Source organism: Tympanuchus pallidicinctus, unplaced genomic scaffold (assembly GCF_026119805.1).
Source record: "Tympanuchus pallidicinctus isolate F22 unplaced genomic scaffold, pur_lepc_1.0 scaffold2, whole genome shotgun sequence".
NCBI classification, from domain to species: domain Eukaryota; kingdom Metazoa; phylum Chordata; class Aves; order Galliformes; family Phasianidae; genus Tympanuchus; species Tympanuchus pallidicinctus.
The window spans coordinates 31,489,123-31,505,846 of record NW_026294721.1 but is presented as its reverse complement, the minus strand read 5'-3'; the positions used below and the strand labels follow the sequence as shown (position 1 = coordinate 31,505,846).

The following is a 16,724-nucleotide window of genomic DNA, read 5'->3' as shown; positions in this document are numbered from 1 at the left end:
CTATGAAAGGAATGCATTTTAACATATGTAGTATTAAAATTTTTGGAAGTTCACATAAATACAAGCATGTTAAGATTATCAACAACAGAGAAATTTTCTGACCAACTAGCATGTTTCTCAAGACTTAAAATATTCTTTTTCAGGCTTCACAGTTCTCTGCAATCATTTCCTATTCAGTTTTACTTTCATAGCATCCTGCTGCAATTTCAAATGCTGAAGCAGAATTCCAATAATCATCAGCAATAACGCATGATCTGTCTAATATGAATAGAAAGGTTGGATTAAATTCATATCCACTAAAAGTTAATCTCCCTTTAACAAGGGAACTGCAGTGGTTTTGTATCTTATGGACACTTAGTTCTGAATTGGTTACAGCCTGCCTATAGAAAAACCTTTCCAAACGGTAACGTTCTGTAGAACAAAAACAAGGCTTGATATTTTTCCATGCTGTTAATACACCAGCCCCACTCCTACAAGCGGGTGCATGAGGAGGCTCCCTGTCCTGTTTCTGCAAAGCTCTCCAAAGCTCCATGCGAGGGCAGGGGCCTGAGAGCCTTCAGACTTCTATTTCCATGAACTGGCACTTAGGTAATAATATTTTTTTTCCTTCCTCATTTGCATAACATCTTACCACATTTTATTTTGATTCACAGTTACAATGGAGGCACAGACTTGTTCATAACAAAATACCTACCAGTGTTGTACCATTCACAATTTAAGTTTCCCACTGCATTATGAGAAGGTCAGACAGAGTAGCTGTAAGGATGAAGGCTGGATCAGCCCTATGTGCTTTCAAGAGTGGTTTGCCAAAAAAGCACCTGGCTGGTAGGTAGTGCCAATCTGAGGAACTACAACTATGTCGTGAAAAGTGAGCAAAATGCAAAGATCTGAAAGTACAGCCGCACAGGAGCTAAAGGTAGCTGCCATCTATGTCCAGATTACTTGGTACAAAAGAGATGTTTCTCCATTAAGCAGATGGACACAAAAGATAAAAGAGAAACAGATTTAAAGTGTCTTTGCCATGGTTGCTTTCAATATACCTATGCCTATGTCAAAGCTCTATGTCAAAGCGTGTCAGCCTCTTCTTTTGGGAGCAGTTTACGAAGAGAGCCTGGTGTCTCAGCAGTGTCTGCAGGAAGGTGCTGCTCCATGCACAGCCTGTGTCTCCCTGTTTGGCTTTGTAGGACCAACACAGCTTCACTATCACCATCTCCTTCCCATAGTGACAAAGTCATAATAGGACCAAGGGAACACTGAGGATGCCTTCTTCCAAAACATGGGACCAGTGAGAGCAGTTCCAGTTGGCATTAATCATTGATGCCGTCTATTCTTCCTTATTTTTTTAGTAATGCAGCTCTTGTGAGACCTGTCCAGCTACCAGCAAGGGCAATGGGAAAAGAAAGAAGTAATCACTGTATGGCTTCCCTGAGCTCCTCTGAAGCATGAGCAGCCACTCGGCTGCCCCATCCCCACAGCCAGGCACACGGCCTCACAGCAGCTTGTGCCTTCAAAAACCTCCCTGTGTGGTTGCAGGGTTGTTATTCTCTTGCTTTCCTACCCTACAGCTCCAAATTTAAAACGAAATACAAAAAAATTCACTTGTTTTTTATAACTTCTACTTCATTAGATAAAATACACTAATTTCTCATACATTCTAGATCAAAAGCTAAATTCTAAGTTGCTTTGCTTGGTCCAAAGACTCAGGCACAGCAGAAACATTAATTTTAACTTGGCTCTTTTTTTTTTAAAGGATCATGTTTGCAAGAAGGTGTTGAGCAGCGAATATCACATGTAATCAGTGTGGTAATGAGCCTGTTTTGTTCTTTCATTACATTTCAACAGGCATATTTCACGTAGATCTTGGTACAAGTTCCACTCAAATAAACCAGTAACTGGAAAGTTGAAAAGCTCTGAAAATAACTGCACTAAATGTTTCTTTCTACAGAGAGCATCTTACTCTGTAATTCAATGTCAGGAGTGAAACTCTGGCCCCATTACGGCTATCAGAAGCTTGCCTTTAGGTGGCTATGTCCATGGCTAGCACTTTGCTAGGAATGTGTGGGATAGTGACAGCCCACTCTTTGGAGTCCAGCCCTGCACATGGACTACCACTGGTGTCTGTAAGGTAGGGTTAGAAAATGGCTGCTGCCTTCATTTCAAGCAGTAACACTGTACACAACATTTCAAACACACATTTTAATAGGTTTTCTGCATCATGGAGATTTTTTGGTGTTGCAGAGGTTAATAATTGCCCTCAAACTCCAAGGAAGTGGACTTGAAAAGTTCCAGAGTTCAAGCGCAATGCCATAAGCAAGGTGCTAAATAATAAAAAAGAAATATTGTACAAGGCTCCCCAGCTGCAGAGGAGCCCACCAGTTCTCAGCCCACTCTGACAGCTGAGACTGTGACACCGGCAGCCTCGTTTCTGCAGGGTGTCAGAAAATGCATTACTACTAAGTGGCATCACTCTGAACGAAATCTGCATGGGTCAACTGCAGGTTAAGCTAACAAAACAATAAAAAATTTAAATCTAACAAACACAGAGCCCCCAGAGCACTCAAGAGAAAGCACAATGGGTTTCTCGTGTGGACAAAGGAGTGAGTCCCCACATCCCATGGGCTGGTCCTTCCAGATGTGAAGTTAAATGCATTTTTATTTTCCAAACAGTAGCTTGTCCTAAGTGTGTTTCACCAGCTTACTATCTTGAAAACTGCTCATGACCTTCCTTTTCATTAGTGAGAAGGATCTCAGTTGATAATGTTCAAAAACATGGCCTATGCAAGCACTCAATGTGAAGCTTCACAGTGTCACTCTGTGATGAGATTCCAATGGAAGAACTCTCACTTTCTGTAGGAATATGGTATTTGGGAAACGTGTGGAAGATTTGGCACTATTTGTTGACAGCAGCTAATATACAGCCATACAACATGTTTGTGACCAAGCTGTACTCTTGCGAGCAGCTTTCTGAAACAGAAAATCTTATCAGATAGCTGGAGGAGACACACTGGCTGAAAAAGGAGACTATGGGTATCTGGACATCTCCCAGCTGCCTTAAATAAAGATTTAGGTGCTGGAAAAAAGAGCACAACAGGAAACCAAGGGGTAATGTGCATTGGAAGAAAGACACGCTCTGCAGAGAAACGCTGCTTCAGGGTGAAGGCATGCCTCAAGAGGGGCGAGAATTATGAAATTCCAAGAGCAAGCATGGGACAATGGAGGAGTGAACGATGTAGATGAATTCTTACTCTGGACAAAGCTGTCATTCCTCTTGAAGATCCTTCCTGAAGATTTCACTCAAACACAGTCACATTGTGTTCTGCACTGAATCACAATTCCCAAACAATTCCCAAATGTGTTTTGCTTGACATGTTTATATATGCCATTGTATAGAGGCTCATTAGCAGTTAATTTTGGTTGTTTTTACTTTGAACCTTGTGCTATCCCTCCTAAACCTCAAAGGAATGCTATATATATATATATATAATACATCCTGCTAGTGTGCTTTAGAAATAATTCTACTGCTTTTAAGACTTCTGCTTATTTTTTAACATTTACATTCCTCGTGGATAAATTCAAATAAAAGAAAAATTATTGAGCTAAACCTATATATTCTAATGAACATGTTTCACTCATATCTTAAAAATTTGTATTTACTTAAAAAGAAAATGGGTACATATTATTTTATGAGATATCTCAACTTCAAGAGCTATTAATTTTTTATTATTAAATTCAAACAATGGCTTTATTCAAAAACTGTACTAAGTGAAATAAACATCAGAACAGAGAAATGGAAATCTGAGTAGAAGAGCACTGTGCAGGTCCACAGTAATGTTTTCTTAGTGAGGGAGAAGCAGGAATGGAAACCAATCACAAACAGAAAGGCCCTGAACTTGTTGAGATTTATATCAGTATTAACCATTAAAGTGGAAATAGGAGAAGGCCTCTGCCTTAACCTCCTTAGAGCAAAATGCGGAAAAACAAATGCATTAGTTGAAGTTTTTAACATTTTTCCAAACTGAGTAATGTAGACTACAATTAAGAAATACGCACAAAATACAACCAAGTTTTATCTTTTGCCTAAGAAATCCATACAGATTTCTTGTATTGTGTGATTATTTTCCTCCACTGTTTTGCACTGCCCATCCTGCTTCCACTGGGTGACACTGAGCACCTTGCTGCTTAGTGAGGGGAATTCCACAGCATCCAAGCAGTGCTTTTCATTTAACACAAACACATGTGCGCACACAGCGATACAAAATCTCTCTTGCAGAATGCACTCTAGGGCCTACACTAAGTAGCAATTTAGTTTTTTTAGAAATACAGGCTAACTCCAAATTTTGCAGACCCATGTATACCATACACTTGGACTGTTTTTAAACATAAAAACATTCTAGCATCTATCTGTTCATCCATCAATCCATCCAGGCATCTATCCTTGCCTATTAAAAAAAAAAGAAAAAAAAAGCCCTCTTCTCATAAACAGCTCTGCTAATTAACTCCCACATTGAAGCAAGCTTTCCATTACAGAAAAAGGAGAGGGAGATTGAATTTATCTATATGTGATGAACAAATGCCCTGGAGAAGCACTTGTAATCTATCATGTCAATGTAGATGAACTCCTTGGGATTTCTTTTCTTTGTTTTACCATCCAATAACAGTAAAAATAATGCATACAAGAATCCCAGTACTCAGGATACGCAGCTAATCAACGCATGGAAAGACATTCAAGGTTGCTTTGCATTTACCCTTTTTTGAACAATGGAACTTCGGGGTTACTGCTCCCAGTTTGAGGTCTAATTACTATAGCAATTAAGCTCATCATTGCATTTATTATTGTTATTAGGAATGACAACAGAAAACTGATCCTCATCTGATTAAACAAAATAGAGCGCTAATTGAGAAGAATAGCAAGTCTATTATTTTTCAGTGCCTGAAATGAAGTCAAACTTCCTAAATGGAGTCAGCCCTAAACCTGACAGGAAGCACAACTGGTAAGAACGCAGATACATGGTGTTGCAGAGGGGGGCACACACAGCCTGACCCAGAACATGCCAGCCCATCATCCCAATTCAGTGAATTCATTTAAGATCATGACACCTCTTAAGCAGCTCTGAATATGCTTTGGCAACCATTTGTTAAAGTTGCACCATTTTTTCTCATGCTTACTGTGCAGTTCGATGTGCACTTTTGCTGCAGAAGAGGTGTAAGTGGAGCCCCGCCCCACTGATGTAGGAACTGAAATCCCCTTTCACAGGGTGTATGAATGTGTTTCCAATGCTGAGGTATGTCAAATGGAGATTATCATGGTCCATCACACTCCTCTGCCTTTTGTAAAGTACGCGGCAAATGAGCTAAGGCTTTGTTTTAATTTGTTGGTTTTTTTTTTTTTTTTTTACATAGATAAGATTTTTAGATACTTCAAAACTATTTAAAAAAATAAAAATAAAACAAACTCCAAAGGTTAATTATTTCAAGCTTTAAATTTTGATATAAAACAAACTAGGAAAGATGCAAAATAACCATGGTCTCCTCCTTTTCCCCTGCTCCTTCTATTTCACTTTCTACTATTTGAGTGAGCTGAAAAACTCAAACAAAACAGAGTTGTGGGTTTGTATTGCCTTGAAAACCCCAACAGGATGTAGCAAACCCCACTATGAGTCCAAAATAAATGTAAATGAAAGGCTGTGAACTACAGCTTTTACTTGGCAAACCCCTCTTAATAACCATTTTCAAAGAAAATTAGTTTTAAAAACATGTTAAGATCCAAAGCATTAAGCAGTTGGGTTATTTCATCCCAAACAAACTAACGATGATGGATCCACTTAAGGAAAGAAAATCAGACTTATTCCATTTCATTGCAGGAGAAATATGTTGCAGGATATAAATAATCTACTTGCATGCAAACAGATACACTTTCTTGATCAATACAGAAAAACATCAGCTCTCCATTTCTCAGAGCCTCTTTTCTTTATGCAGTGTTTGAAAGCTATGCATACATAATGCAGCTGCCAAAATATTTGATGTGGTTTTAATGCTGAAGAGTAAAGCTTTTTGCAGAAATTAGAAAAATTCTGGATTTCTAATGGTATTGAACAGACAGCTAACAAACAAACATTCCCACAAGCAACTCCATGACAGTGTTTTACCACAATAGGACCCTCCTCTAAGGAGAAAAGCTACCAAGACTCTGGGCAATGCGCTTCTGAGCTGGACGGTTCATTTTATCTCATGCAGCACCATTTCACAGGGCACTGCATTAATCCAGATCTCCACCTGCTCTGAGCAGCATGATGTAAATATAAATTCACCTTTCAATCACTTTTGCAGGTTAATAACACTGAGTAATAGCACATTAGCAAAGTGCCACTCCAGACACCAGTCAGGCATGCCAAACAGATAATCTGACAAAATGTTTCAGATTCATTTTCCATGAAGAGAAACACTGTTCGAGCTTATTAACTAGCAAATCTGCATACAGTGCAGTGCAATGCACAGACTCCATTAAAAGTAGCAATCTATCTCATCAATGCAATATATAATGGTATTTGGCCTATTCCATTGTTGTAAATTAAAAAAATATATATGCCTGTTCTCTGTAACATAGTATATTTGCACTAATTGCTTCTTATTCTCAGTTCGGGTTTTTGATGTAGAGGAATTTCCACATCAGTTTATGGTGAAATTATATTTTTTGTTTCTCTAACTTTCAACAGTACAAATAACCCCAGCAGCCTTTCCAGCTCAAGTCCTACTCTCTATCCTCACTTCATTCTTCCTGCTTCCCTTGTAGAGGTGGGCTACCCATATCTGATCTTCGTGCCTGTTATTACAACTCTACTTTTACAGATGTTGTTGCGGGATATGATAAAGCAGAGCTACACAGAGGCTGATTGCTTGCTTAGTCCAAAATCAATAGCAGATGAACAGGATTGGTCTTCTTATCTCCAGCATAATTGATAACTAAATGGGAAAAAAGGCAACTAAAAATGAATAACATTTCCCCCAAATGTTCATTTAAAGTTGTGAAGAAAATCACTTCAGTGATTTTACAGCCTTTAAATAATGGTCTTATGAGAATGCTAGAAAACAAGAATGTTGTTAAAACAATGCAGTAAGGGCAAACTTCCCTATGGGTTTATCCAAACCCAATTCTAACGGCAAGTACATATACTGAAAATCTAATTAATGTACTGTTCCTGTTCAGAAAGCAGACACAGTGTTATCCAAGTGTCAGTTCAATTCACAATTTTTTTAACTACTGAGATTTGGAAAACTATCTGCAGACATTTCCTTTGTTTGATAATTCTTAGCCATCTTCATTAGTTTGTTAGCTCCTGTTCTTTGAATCATAATCCAGTAGAGTTTTAATCTCATTTTTGCCATGTAAAGATTACATGTAACAGCCTTGGTTCTCTAGGGTATAAAACCCGATGCACAAGTCCTCTTAGCTGACCTTGCCTTTTTACTCTAGGAAAACTGCTTTTTATTTTGTCTTCACTGGGATGAGGCACGTTGGTTCTCTTTGTGTGAACATGCAGTATTTGTGTTATCTCATGTGTTCTTGCTCAGAAAGTACAATGTGCTTCCTTGCACCTACACAGTTGAGTTGTTGTCCAGCATGATGAATTTTTGTTTTGTTTTAGGTTCAAGCATCTTAAAATGTCATATCAAAACACCTAATCATCTCCTTGCACTGCTCTGACTCTAAGATAAGGAATCCCAATTTACAACCACTTATAGGAAAGCGTAAGTGGAAAATTAGTTTTCTGCACCTCTGTTAGTGACTGTGTGGCTTTCTTAACAGTTTTTGTCTGAAAACACTATTGCAGGTAGCATCCCCAGTAGAGCATCAGTCTGCTTGATCACATTCCAATCTTCCTTAATGCTTAATCTAGAATTTAAAGGCATTCATTCATTATTATGGTTCATTATTATTCATTATTATTGTTATATCATTCATTATTTTGGATCTTGTCTTATCTGCTTCTATTTAGAGTACTGGATGCTACAGGGCTATATACTCTTTCTTTTAGTCTCAGATCAAAGTAGTCCAAGTCTACTTTTTCTACTCTTGCATTTCAATTCCACTTCCCTGTGCTATGCAGAGTCATAAAGAGGTCACGTCATGCCAGTATGACACTTCCAGGCTTTCTCCAGACTGCTTCAGGATGGATTTCAGTTTTGCATCGCTGGCTACTCAAATACTGTGCTTTATTGTTGGTTCTATTAAATGGCTCACACACTATTTCCTTTAGAAATGGCTCAAGTGCTTGTATTGGTTACATTTCTTAAGTAACCACTTTTCTAATGACACTGTAGGGTATTCAACAAAAAATACCGCTGCAATTATGGGATGACAAATAAATGTTTTATTGATTAGCTCACAATTTGTGATGACAGCGATGCGCCAGGACTCAAGAGGTTCAATTTCCAGCACACCTCTGAAGATGTCAAAAGATTACGGGCAGTTGTGCTAATTTTTTTAGCCATTCCCTTCTGCAAACAAGGCAAAAACGCTTCCCTCTCCTCAGACTTGGTACCTGCTTAGACAAAGTAAGCTCTTCTCTGCTGCTACATCCATAGTGTGTGCAGCAAGCCAGTCAAGCAAACCATTGTCTTCTGCAAATACCACATGCCCAATACCACTACACAAGTCTGCTCATATGAAATATTAAATCACAATTAAATCACAAAGAAGTTAAGTTACAGCCAATTGAGGATATATTTGAACAGACAGTGGGTTCCATAAACTTACAGTTTTTAGCTCACAGTATTCCACGTATCTATTTGCACTGCAAGCTTTGTTTTCCCTTGAACTGTACACATTATTTTATATGCATTACAATCAACACAAACTCAGCAACAGAGAGTAATTAAGAAAGCAAACAAACTGTAGAAGTGGACCATATAAGGAAGAAAAGTAAAAAATGTCACCACCAGCCTCTAGACATATGGCTCTCTAAGGCCCTCCTTGTGCTGCACAGCTTTCACTGCTCCATCAAGCCCAGATGCCTGCTTATTTTGGAGAAGAATTTGCTCAGAAAACGTCTCATGGCCAGGATGATTTCATACCTCATTAGTGTTGTCCTGATGCAAGTAATGGAAATAAAAATCTTGGAAGCCTGGACTGTTGTATGCATGCAGAAGCTGCTTGTTTTTCAGAAACTTACAGTAGGCAAGGAAAACTGAAAGAGAATAACAGGGCAAGTGCTAGAATAAAGGCAGCTTCTAAAATGAGGGAGAATAGAGAAGTCACCTGTGGTATTTTCAGCCTGAGATATTATCTCCATCACTTGAGGATAAGGAAAATAGCTCACTCTTTGCCTAGTTATGCTAATAATAAGCACTGAAGTTTTAATACAAAGTTATATGGTTAGAAAAAAAAAATCCACTCTTATTCTAATGAGGTCAGCATAGCTTCTCTAGAGCAGTTGCATTAGCACTGTTTCCTCTGAGCACCAGTTCCAGAAAAACAGAACTGTTTCTTATACTCTGCGTGCTATGCTTTCAGAGCTGTCTTTCTTCTTCTCCCAGCCTATTGGCCTTGTTCAGCCTTTCCTTATTAATTCTTTAAAGCTCTTTATATTGAGTTTTAAGTTGAATTGTACCTGATTATCTTCACAGGTCCCCTCCAACTTAGGATATTCTATTATTCTAAATCAATCCTTAACTGTTTCTTTATTAAGTAAAATACTTCCCTAGTAATTTAATGAATTTTAAAGAGATTGCTATTTACAACTTTTCCTTGATAGTTTATGCATTATTTTATATTCAACAAAATCAATAATCCCTAAAATCCTTGAAATATTTTCAGAGAATTAATTGAACAAGAACAAATATTTGCAGAGGTCAGAAAGAAGGTAAGGGATAGGTGAGTGTTGAAAGGTGGGAATGTTATAAAGAAAGATAAATGTGAAAAGATTCTTCTGGGAGGGAAGAGAGTTTGGGAGGTGATGCCTCTTCTCTCTTGTAACTAGCAATAGGACTAAAGGGAATGGCCTGAAGTTGCACCAGAGGAAGTTCAGGTTGGATAGTAGGAAAAAAAATTTTTTTGTGGTGCAGCATTGGAACTGACTGCCCAGAGAGGTGGCTGAGTCACCATCCCTGAAAGTGTTCAAGAAATGTTTTGATGTTGTAGTAAGAGAAATGGTTTAGTGTGGAAGTATTGGTGGTAAGTGGACAGTTGGACTAGAAGATCTTGGAGGTCTCTTCCAACCTTGGTGTTTCTACGATTCTGTGATTGTAAGACTTTCTTCTCAACTCAGATCATGCCAAGAGTAAGCAGTGGAGAGGTGCAGAGCACAGAGACACTTCCCAAGCCACATTTTCTGCCAAGGAGATGTACACTACCTAGGTCACACTACTTTGGTTACATGATAACGTATCTAAGGAAACATGCAACAATCTTATTCAATTTTATTAGTAGTTTACTAATAAAATTTAGTAGTTTATTAGTAGTTTACAGATTTCTACCTTGGACATCTGCAGTCAAAGGAGATATGTAAAGGCAGCCTGGAGCAGGGTACCTTTTTTTTTTCCCCCTCACACAAAATGGGAACAAATTGGACATTTAAAAGCTAAGCAGAGCTTTAGTGACAAAGTTACCATAGCTACATAGATTGGATCTCTGGCCCACTGTTCACCATTTGGATAAAGGTGCTAACTGTGCCTTGCTGCTGAAATCCACAGTATTTTAACACACTATTACACAGGACAGACTACTAACTTCTTTCCACGGTGCCTAACATGAAAACATTCAGTGAAGGACTAAGACATTAAAATGGAAAGGAAAACCATTCTTTCAGATTTTGTTTAGCTCATCAAGTACCACTCAAATATAAACATTGTCCTGCATTGCCGTTAAACTTCACGTCAGTTGATTTCTGCAAGATTTTGTTGAGCGTTCCAAGTGACCAGCTACAGAAACATTTAAAAAAGAAGAAAGAGCTGGCACTGTAGCCTACATTAGCCTGTTTTAGTTATCTTCTCTGGTCAATATCAATAATGTTCAATACATGGCTGTTCCTTCTTCTGCCATTAGTGAAACAACTTGGGCTTCCACAGAATGTGATCTAGTGCTTTGGCAAACATCTTTACAGATTAACAAACTAATCACAGCCAATATGGAAATTATTTTCAGTAAGAATGAGCTAAGGTTGGGTCTTCAAGGAAAGACTGGAGCATTTTCAAGTGGTCCCAGGATGTCTCCTGTGTCCAAGCTTTAGCATTTTTCAAGCAAATGCTGCCAGTCCACTGCAAACACAGCTTTTGCATGGCCATGCTTTCAGAATGCCCAGAAGAAGACAGCAAACATCCTGGCCTTTCTCTGATACAGCAGAACATCCACAAGCAAATAATGCTGTCTCAATCCAGCACCATAAGTCATCAGCCTTCCAGCCAGCGCATAACTCACCCCTGCCATTTCCCTTCTTGTTTGGCAGCTGACCTCCTGTGTAGGCGGCTGAAAGGGGCATTAATGGTTTTTGTCAGCCCACTTTATTTAGCAGCTATCAAAATTAAATCAATGCCTCCTCCATTGTCTTCATTTTTTCCTTTCCAGGTTTTTTCTGTACTGCACCTCACTATTGCTGTGGGCTTTGGACTTTGATTTATAACCAGGTTCATGGAAGCATAAGCAAAACTGTAATTCCAACGTTTACTTTTCTGTGTGTTGTTGCTGAAAGCAATAGCTATATCCACACTACTCTTAAACATAACTCATGATATAACTTTGCCTTTCCCTAATTCCACCAGCCTGCATTTCCCAGCTCCTGCCACTGCTGAAGCCCAGCAGGGACATGGCAAGCTGCTGTCATGTTATCAGCCACAGAAAAAGCTTGGCCTGGAGGCTGCAGCAATAGGTATTGGTACCATATAGGTGGAGCAGAGTAGTAAAGGCACACTCACAGGAAGTGGTGGAGAGGGTTGGTCAGTCCCTTGCATACCACATCTGGAGCACCTCTGGTTTGGCATCCTGGCACTCTTCAATATATGCACATGCCTACTACACAGCAACCTGCTCCCATGTTTCATCCTACCCTTGTTCTTCCTGCATCCACCTCACACATCTATTTGACATGCAGCCAGAAACGGAGTTTTATTAGCATGCATTTTCAGGATGATGCCTGCCTTTCTCTGCTGCACGTTTGAAATGCACTCAGTGAAATCAACCTCTGGTTTTTAAATGTGGCCTCTAAGGACTACATTATTAGAAATCATAAATCATTATAAAAAGTGCTGTCAGAGGGGAGCTTGCTTTCTCTTCCTTTCCACCCCACAGCAGGGTGCGTGACTGAGGGCAGAAGAGAGTGAGCAGACCTCCTTGCTATAGGACCACGTGTAGGAACACAATTTTATGGGCTTTCAGGATAGGATAGGGAACACCAACCAAGAGAAACTACTCTTGCCCAGTTCTACTACAGATGCTACTACCTCTTACCTTGGCTAACTATCATATAGGAATTAAAAGTTGGAAACAATTCTTTAGAGTGATGCAACTATACATTGATATGCTGCAGAAAGCCTGGGCCACTGAAACATTTTCATTTAAACATTTAAATGAATCTTAGCTGCTTTTCTAAAGCTTAAGAAAGATCAGTTCAACATTTTTTTTTCTCTCTCTCTCTTTTTTTTTTTTTTTGACAACCCAAATACTCTAAAGAAATCAGGCAAAAGCTCTGTAATGACTGCCTCCCCCGTGCATACCATTCTGCATGGGCAAATTTCACTATAGACGAACAACTGTGGAAGGAAAATGTCAGTAGGTAAACAAAATCAATCCCCCCTAAGCTGTTTCTCTGCACCAATGTAGTATTTCAAATGAACCCAGCAATCTCAAAACAGTTTGGAATATCCAACATTTCTAATTCTTCCCTCTTTCATCACAGGAGGCATTTCAACTACATAAAATTTATATTCTATTTACATACAGTACTGCCCTATTATTGAAGTGTCTCTAACAAAAATTCTTCCAGAAAGAAGCAAAAAAATCATTAACTCACTGCTACTAGCCTGCATAAGGGGAAACCAGGTTTCTAACAGGAACAGAATTCTCCCAGGAGAGATGAAATATAAGATTCCATTTCAAAATGTATAAACATATTACATGCATGCATATGAAGAAGGGAGAGTCAAGGGAACTATAAATCGGCTAACACTGAAGTTACCAACACGAAGATTTTCATCATGAAGTGTTTCACTGTTTAATACACAGTACCCACCTATTAAAGAGGCTCAGGAGGACTGAACCAGATCAGGCAGACTCAAACATGAATATTAGTACTTTTCTTAACATCATCAGTTGCTTAATGTTGCATCCCCAGAACCATGTTTGTTTTGTATATTATAGCTTTGCAGAGTTGCAGCGCATTTTTGAGCTCATAGAAGGGCATGAGAGCAAATGAGCCAAAATAGAGACTTGTGATATCTCTGGTACCTCAAGATCTGACACGTCTTCTGCTTTCTGATCACTTCTAGAAGGGAAGTAGGATCCTCATTAATGAGCAGCAATTAGCGAGGTTATAAAAGATCTCAGAATGGGAAGTTTTACCTTCTACGTGAGATCTATCAAGCAAGTAAAGCTGTGTCTCTCCACAAATATCAGTGTTTTCTCACTGAATTCTTGGGGGAACAGACTTGGTGGGTTAAATGTTTTTCTGTTCACTCTGTGCACACACTACATAGAAGGAAACAAAAATGATGTTTTGCCGTGAGTCACTTGGGCTGAACAGCACAAGGTGTGTCAGGGACGTAGTCACATTAAACACCAAATCTTCAACAACTGTCCTTGTTCTGCAGTCTTCGTGTCATCTTACATTTCAACACTGATTCTTTTTATTAACCCTAAAATACACAGTTTACATTGCATAATAAATGCTGTTAAGTCAAAATTCCGTGAGACAGGTATTCAGGATCAGTTTCCCTCTCAAACATGACTCAGTGCATGTGCCTGAGTTTGGGAAGACATCAGACCTGGGATTATTTCTGCATGCCTATATACAATCAAGCTAATTCATTTCCCATTGAGTTCCCAGGGCTAACCTGCAGTTTTGGCACCTAGGTGGAGGTTGCATTTTTGCACTACTCCCCAGTCTCATCTGCCCTAAAATTTGTGTCTCTTGTACTTGTCTCTCTCATTAGAAGATAGCTCTGGCCCCAGTTCTATTCTGCTTTCGGGAGACCCTTAGGGGGATGCTGATTTTCTTAATGAAATAAAAAATACATTGTTTTCACTCCTTCTACCATGGTTCACATGCTAACTGACCAGTATTGCCAGCCCATCAACTCCAACTACCCTTCAATTTGCCTCTTTCTCTCCACCTGTAAGAGTGTCCAAATGCTCTACATAATCTGCAAGATGGTACATGCCGAAAATAATGATGGTCTGCTGTGAGCTCAGAATAATTAGTTAGGGAAAAAAATCTTTCTTTGTCAATCATTCAATCCTTTTCAGAAATTTAGACTCTGTTTTTCAGGATTCTGAAATTTAAATTGGGTTTAAATGTCCAAATTCTACAGTGTTTTGCTGAACAACTTACAACTTGTTTGAAGACTTAAATCACATGGAAGCTTAGATTGTAAATTAAAATGCATTCCCCATGCATTTATCTCAGCTTGGATAATGCAACTAAGCTATTTAGCTTCATTTTCCATGCATTACTCTCAAGAAATCGTGCAATATTACAATGAGCAGAGTTAACCTCCATTGCAATGTTCTGTATCTGCTGTAGCTCATATCTACTTTTCTATGCCTGCACTGACTTGGGGAGCTCTGCAGTGCAGGAATCATCACTTCCCACTATCTCTGGATAGATCCTGTAGTGTGTTGTCTATTATATATGTCTATATTATATGTCTATAAAGAACAAGTGATTATAATTTGCTGGTATCGAGTTTTACATTGCAATTTTTCTATGCTGCAAGATGTAGGAGTGCTTTCCACCCTGCTGCTTTGTTAAAAAACATACTTTGTAAAAAATATACTAAATAAAGGAAAACAAAAGCCCAAGAGTGTTTATATCTTGAAAGCAAAACAACAACACTAGGAGTGCATCTTTAGCCTACATAAAATACAGTTTATTTCTGCAGCAACCTGTGATCACCAGTGAGCTGCAAGCAGCAACACAGCAGTAGTTCTGAGTCAACAGGCACAAAATCCTGACTTTCTTCCACCAATGGCATCAGGTTTTTATTTTACTTTTCTCTATGATCATTTCCAACTAGATGATGCCCAAGGACTGCAAAAGGAGCATTAAATTCTCCAGAAGAGATCTTAAAATGGCCAGAGGTACTGTGAGCTTGCTAGCTTTTCTCTGCAGCTCACCTCACATCAGTCACACAAAAGTGATTTAAAACAGATAAACTACCATAAGGTATTGACTGATATTTTCTTTATCAGATTTATGTAACAGGTTTTACTCTTCTACTGGTACAGTGCAGTGGCCTTGCAGCTGCCTCAAAGCAGCCAAACAAAAAAATAGTGAGCAACTAGAGAACAGAAAAAAGCAAAAAAAAAAAAAAAGAGCACCTTAAATTCTTCATGTTATCTAATGCAGAAGGGACAAACCTGGGCTTCTATAATCATAGTGAAGCTGAGTAAATGCAAGACTTGGGGTATGTTAAGAAGGAATGGGCCCTTTCCCTTTTTCTCTTGTCATTCCCAGAGTCTCCTAAACCAAGGTCATTAGCTGCTAAACGCTAAACTCTAGTCATTACTTTTGTTTAAGTGATGTAGAATGGGTTACTTTATAGAACCATTTGCTTAAGGAAGAAATAAATGTGACATCCATTATTTATAAAGTAGTAAAAGCCAAAACATGGGGGTAATTTTAGCTATTTAATATAGTAGCTTGTAGGGCGAAACTCCGTTGTTATATCTGTACTCATTGAATGACTTGAGAAAACTTGCAATATTATTCACTAAGTAGGGACAGATAAAGTGTAAGGGCTTTCTGCTTACAGAAACCAAAGCCTAATTTTCTTGGTTTACCCTGGCAGGCAGCTGAGCACCACACAGCTGTTCATTCATTCCTCCAGTCCCATTGGGATGGGGAGAGAATCTGGTAAAAGATAGAGCTCATGGACTGTGATAAAGACAGCTTAATAGGACAGGATATTGAAATTGGAATATAAAGCATCCAGAGGGTATTCCATACCATATGGCATTTTTTACTACATCATATGGTACGGGACATCTCTTTGGCCAGTTTTTGTCAGCTGTGCTGATTCTGTCCCCTCCCAACTCTTTGCACACCCTCAGACTCACACAGGGCAGCGTGAGAAGCTGAAACATTCTTGGTTCTATGCAGTACTACTGAGCAACAACTAAAACATCCGTGCATTATCATCATTACTTTAATTCTAAATCTAAAACACAGCACCATATCAGCTATTAGGGAAAAAATAAATTAACTCAAGCCAAAACCAGGACACTAATTGCTAGCCCTTTTACAATAAATCATGGATAAGCTAGACTTGTCTTTTTGTCCATAGATTGCATTGAAGATATAAGTAGTTATTGATGTTATGTAGCAAGAAGAAAGCTGGACAAAAAAAAAAAGTGCTGGAGTTTTAGATGCTATAAAGCGATGAATGACTGGCAAGAAGGAAAACTTGGGTTTATTATTTTTTTTTCCTTTTGCAATTTTATATTTTCATCTCATTTCACCTACAAAAGATCCAAACAATTTAAAAAGTCACAAGATTCTCAAAAAACATTTACAGGT

The 16,724-nt window shown here is 38.7% G+C and overlaps 1 protein-coding gene across 2 annotated transcripts in view; it reads right to left on the bottom strand.

Moving 5' to 3' along the window:
• The window catches only part of UNC5C (unc-5 netrin receptor C), a 232,995-nt gene that overhangs the window by 163,286 nt on the left and 52,985 nt on the right, over positions 1-16,724 (bottom strand). The gene's annotated exons all lie outside the window — the stretch shown is intronic.